Source organism: Pongo pygmaeus, chromosome 21 (genome assembly GCF_028885625.2).
Source record: "Pongo pygmaeus isolate AG05252 chromosome 21, NHGRI_mPonPyg2-v2.0_pri, whole genome shotgun sequence".
Lineage (NCBI taxonomy): Eukaryota > Metazoa > Chordata > Mammalia > Primates > Hominidae > Pongo > Pongo pygmaeus.
Window position 1 is genome coordinate 21,063,378 of NC_072394.2, and position 5,999 is coordinate 21,069,376.

Genomic DNA, 5,999 nt, shown 5'->3' on the forward strand with positions numbered 1-5,999 from the left:
AGCCGGGCGTGATGGCGCTCACCTATAGTCCCAGCTACTCGGAAAGCTGCGGTGGAAGGATTGCTTGAGCCTGGGAGGCAAGGCTGCAGTGAGCCATGTTCGTACCACTGCATCCCAGGGTGACAAAGTGAGACCTTGTCTCAAAAAAAAAGGAACAGAACGTGAATATTTTCCATCATAATGACAGTCACTGCTGGAGTTTGTAAATGTACTCAAGAAAGATTTTCTTCATTAAATACATATGTCAAATAAATGGAGATTTGTGACCATTCCATCAACTGTCATTTCTGTATCAGCTCAACAGTGTGGTACAGGTTATTAGCTGGTGCTTGGAAATGGCACATTACAGGAAGTGAAGTAGCATCATCACTGCAGTCCTCAACACAGAATTCCCATTCTGCTTTATCATGGTGCAAAGGACAAATCTGCATGTGAAAGGAAGGAAAAGTAAAATTTTAACAAAAACGAGTTGATGAGTTGCCCTTTGTTGTTAAAATGTTTAATTTTAATTAATTTTCATAGAAATAGCCAATAACTGCTTCATTCCACAGATATTCACTGAGTGCCTACCATGGGCCAGGAATATTCTTAAGTGCAAGATATAGCCATATCCTGAAAAAAAAAGTGGCATTGCCATTACTGAGATGTGGAAGACAGCAGGAAGAGCAGGTTTTTGAGAGAAATCCAGGAGTTTGGTTGGAAAGGAGTTATTTTGGTAATGTCTATTAGACATCTACGCAGAGATGCCAAGTGGGCTGAGGACACATATCTGAGAGTCCAAATTGGCAGATTTGCTTAACCTCTAAGCTTCAATAAAATGGTCAATATAATTCCTTTAAGCATTAAAAAATGTAATTTTAAACAGGAACTGTTTTGAGTATTATTTCTTTAATTGTCTGGTGGTTAAAACCATTTTATCTTCTGTGACTTTTAAAAAAATTTTACTTTTTTTTACTTTTTGGGTTTAAGCGATCCTCCCGTCTCAGCCTCCCAAAGTGCTAAGATTACAGGTGTGAGCCACCATGCCTGGCTATCTTCCATGACTTTTAAAATCTGAGTATTGGCCAGGCGCAGTGGCTCACACCTGTAATCCCAGCATTTTGGGAGGCCAAGGTGGACAGATTACTTGAGGTCAGGAATTCGAGACCAGCCTGGCCAACATGGGGAAACCCCATCTTTACTAAAAATAGAAAAATTAGCCAGGCGTGGTGGCAGGCACCTGTAATCCCAGCTACTTTGGAGGCTGAGGCAGAAGACTTGCTTGAACCTGGGAGGCAGAGGTTGCAGTGAGCCAAGATTGCACTACTGCACTCCCACTTGGGCGACAGAGTGTGACTGTCTGGAAAAAAAAAAAATCGAGTACTGGAAATCTTTCTTTTTTAAGACAGAGTCTTGCTCTGTCACCCAGGCAGACAATGACAAAAACACAGTATACAGTGGTGGAAACACAGCTCACTGCAGCCTTGACCTCCTGGGCTCAAGCAATCTTCCTGCCTCAGGCTCCTGTGTAGCTGGGACCACAGGCACACGTCACCATGTCTGGCTAATTGTTTTTTATTTTGTGTAGACACAGTATCTCTCCTTGTTGCCCAGGCTGGTCTTGAACTCCTGGGCTCACGCAATACTCCCACCTTGGCCTCCCAAAGTGCTGAGATTACAGGCGTGAGCCACCACACCCAGCCTGAAGATCTTATCTGAAGGTCAGGCTGATCACAATGACATCTTCTAAGAAATCTAGTGGAAATAACTGTATTATCATATATGTCATATATGAATGAAGACTGGTTTTAAAAATTTGTGGTTTTATCTGGCTAAATTTTAGTCCTATTGCTAGGAGTAAGTTAATTTTTTAAAAGTATAAATCTAAGAAAAAAAGAAACAAAGTATAAATCTAATGTATCCCAGCAAGGATTTTAATTTTAAAGAAATCTAAGAGAGTGTAACTGTTTTAGAAGTGATTTGGGAATAGAGTTGCTGATGTTGGCCAAAGACCCAGTCAGATTGTGCAAGCATGTCAATAAACAGCTATGTCCAAGCAATGGCGAAAGTTCAAAACACAGGACAACAAGTAGACTCCCATCATGATAAGAGTTATGTCAAAGAGTGTCACATACAAGGACACAGAGAAAAAGGAAACTAGTAATTCAAAACATAAACTAAAAGAAGAAAAAAGCTGCAGGCATGCTGTAAATCTCCACCTCAAATGAGCATTTCTGACCTGTGAGTAGTGACTATCGGGCATGGGGTCAGTTTCATGGGTCTTGACCAACATTGAACACAAAGTGGAAAAAGAACTTCCACATCAAGATGGTGGATGGAAATACACATCTGATAGCTTGTACCCCAAACTCAGCTAAAACTACAGTAAAGGAATTCAAACATACAAGCACACACACACAAACCCACAAGGACCAGGAAGACAGGCGTCAACCACAACACAAGTTTGGAAGCTGCAAAGCATATGGACAAGTGGCAAAGGATCTAGTAGACTAAAGAAAGCGAGTCCTGACCAGCAGAGGGGAAGGCTGAGAAATAATGAGGTACGCAGCAGACTCCTCCAAAGACGCGGGCACTGACATCCCCAGATGCTGAGGTCCTGAAGGAGAGGAAAGGAGCAGCTGAATTAAGGAGGCTGGGGTAAAAAGGTGCTCAAGGTACAAACGAACCCCTAGATCCCTGTCCCCACTCCAACTTGTTCTCTCTCAGCAGACACTGGGATGCTTCTCTGTGGAGGGTAAGACAGAGGGGTCTCTAGCCTGGGGAATACCAAGCATAGCTGGACTTAGGTGCAACCAGAAACAGAGAGCAGGTGTCTATATGCACACACACCCTTCCCACTCAGCTCCTAATGCTGACATCAGACCTCTACTCTGCAGTCTGAAGATTCATCTCTAAGAGAGCAGACCAACGAAGAGAAAAGACTTTAACACACTGACCTCAGGGATCCCTCAACTAACAGCCCATCCAGATACCCCACAGTAAAAGAACCTCTGATTTGAGAAGGCCCATGCACTTGTGTGGAACTTCCAATCAGCATTTCCATCTCTCTTCTCTTTATCATAAATAACATTTGAGGAAAGCCTCTAGTATGAACAAATAGACCCAAATAAACAGATTAGGGAAATTTAGAATGGTATATGCTGTGGATTCTTTTAAAACTTAATTTTTTTTTTCAGAAATGATACTCCACTCAAAAACAAAACAAAAAACAAACAAACAAAATCCCAGAATGTCATTTAGAAATTTTTTTAAAAAAGCTCTTGGGGCCAGGCGCGGTGGCTCAGGCCTGTAATCCCAGCACTTTGGGAGGCCGAGGCGGGCAGATCACCAGGTCAAGAGATCGAGATCATCCTGGCCAACATGGTGAAACCCCATCTCTATTAAAAATACAAAAATTAGCTGGGCGTGGTGGTGCACACCTGTAGTCCCAGCTACTTGGGAGGCTGAGGCAGGAGAATCGCTTGAACCTGGGAGGTGGAAATTGCAGCGAGCCGAGATCACGCCACTTGCACTCCAGCCTGGCAACAGAGCAAGACTCCATCTCAACAACAACAACAAAAAGCTTTTGGGAGGCCCTTGGGCCTCACAACACACATATGGTTAAGGCCTTGCCACCTACTTCACAGTATCTAATTATTATATATTTTTATATATATATATATATATATATATATTTTAAGTAAAACTAAAGCCTTTTTTTTTTTAGACCGAGTCTCACTCTGTTGCCCAGGCTGGAGTGCAGTGGTGTGATCTCGGCTCACTGCAACCTCTGCCTCCCATGTTCAAGTGATTCTCCTGCCTCAGGCTCCCAAGTAGCTGGGACTTAAGTGTGTGCCACCATGCCCAGCTAATTTTTGTTTTAGTAGATGGGGTTTCACTATGTTGGCCGGCTGGTCTTGAATACCTGAACTCAAGTGATTAAAAAATACACTGGGGCTGGGCATGGTGGCTCATGCCTGTAATTTTAGCACTTTTGGGAGGCCCAGGTGAGTCAATTGCTTGAGGCCAGGAGTTTGAGACCAGCCTAGGCAACACAGTGAAACCCCGTCTCTACAAAAAAATACAAAAAAATTAGCTGGGTATCATAGCATGTGCCTGTAGTCTCAGCTACTCTGGAGGCTGAGGTGGGAGAATCACTTGAGCCCAGGAATTAAAGGCTGCAGTGAGCCATGACTGTGCTACCGCATTCCTCAACGGGTGACCGAGTTAAGACCCCGTCTCAAAAAAAAAAAAAAAAAAAAATCAAGCTCTTGGAAATCTTTAAAAGGCATGATAGTAGAGAGAAAAAAATCATAGAAGGATTGGAAGGTAAAGTTGAAGAAACAGAGTAACAGAGATGGAAAAATGGGAGTGAAAAGATAAAGTGGAAGGTCAGTAAAGGAGTTCTAACATCTGAATAACAGGGATAAGAGAAACCAAAAAAATTCCGAAATCATAAAGAGAAATCAGAAAATAAATGAAGGGAGGCAATTATCATTGAAGTCATTAAATTCCCTAGGACCAAGAAAATATGATTTTGATTGAAACGGTTCAGCGTGCCAAGCACAGAGGATGGAAACACCCTCTCCAAGGCATGTGATCATGGACCACTGGAGGAAAATAAGGTTCTAAGAGTTACAAGAGAAAAAGAAAGGGGTTACATACAAATGGCTGCTAGACCACAGACCAATGCCTTCAAAATTTCAAGTAAAAATGTTATCAAAGTACACACTATTAAAACTATCAATGATGGGAGAGGAGAATAAAGACATTTTCAGACATTCAGATCTCAAAAGTTTTACCTCCTACACACGTTTACAGGGAACCTACTCAAGGATGCATGCCACCAAAAAGAGGGAATAAGTCAAAACAGGAATACACAGGACACAGAAAATAGGAAATTTAACATAAGAGGCAAAGGGAATCACCAGGGTGGTGGTATGCGAAAGTCAATGGAACTACAGAGATCTTGCACATGGCTGAGACCATGAAGGTATTATGTTCCTAACACAAATGGCTTAAACACAAGCTGCATGACTCTTAGATTATCTGAGCAAGAACATTGTTTCCTAAACTGAAACACAGAAATTAAAAATCTGCCTGAATTCAATTGAGTCTATATAGTCTTATACACTTCTATATGCAGGTATACATGAAGCTGGTAACAGCACTGGCCTTGGCTGGGTGACATGGTTCACGCCTGTAACCCTAGCACTTTTGGAGGCCGAGGCAGGTGGACTGCTTGGGCTCAGGAGTTTGAGACTAGCCTGGGCAACATAGTGACACCTTGTCTCTATTTTTAAAAATAAAACAAAAACTAAACAGTAGTGGCCTTTAGGGCAAGTGGGTTGTGGGCCCCTAGCAAAGAGATGAGGAGAATGACTTTTCACCATTCACCCTTTTATTTTTTTGACTTGTGTACTACAAGTAGTACTTGTTCAACAATGAATATATTCCCTAATTCAAAAAAGAATGGAATGAAAAATATCATCATACATAACGTTTTATGAAAATTAAACATATAAAACTAGATTCCATACACATATTAATGTTATACTATAAATATGTTATATTTATATTTATTTATATATTTTTATATAAATGTGTTATATTTATATATATTTACAGTGTTATCTAACACTATAAATGCGTTAAAGAAGTTATGATAGAAAATGTTTCTTATTGAAGGTTGCAAAGAAGTTTGAAAGCAATAAACCAAGAACTTTGGTAAAGACCTGCTTTCCTACAATACTGAGCATCCACTGGGTCCTGGGCACTCCCAGATCTGAGATGTTTGTGCCCTTGTATGTGGAGGTGCACATGGAACCAAACATCCCCACCAGGTGCTGGTATTCCAGGTGCAGTGTTCATTCATGTCTGTTCTAGGCCCACCTCTGTAAGCAGTGTTAGGGAGGGCCTCTGGCTTTGTGTGAGAAGGCCACTATAGGGAAACTTTGAAAAAAATAAAGATGAAAAAACATCACTCATAATTTTAAGGAATATTATTCTAAAACAAAAAA

General features: G+C 41.3%; 1 pseudogene; it reads left to right on the top strand.

Moving 5' to 3' along the window:
* Window positions 1-3,566: 3,566 nt before the first annotated feature.
* Window positions 3,567-3,645, top strand: LOC129022194 (U6atac minor spliceosomal RNA; annotated as a pseudogene).
* Window positions 3,646-5,999: the final 2,354 nt, after the last annotated feature.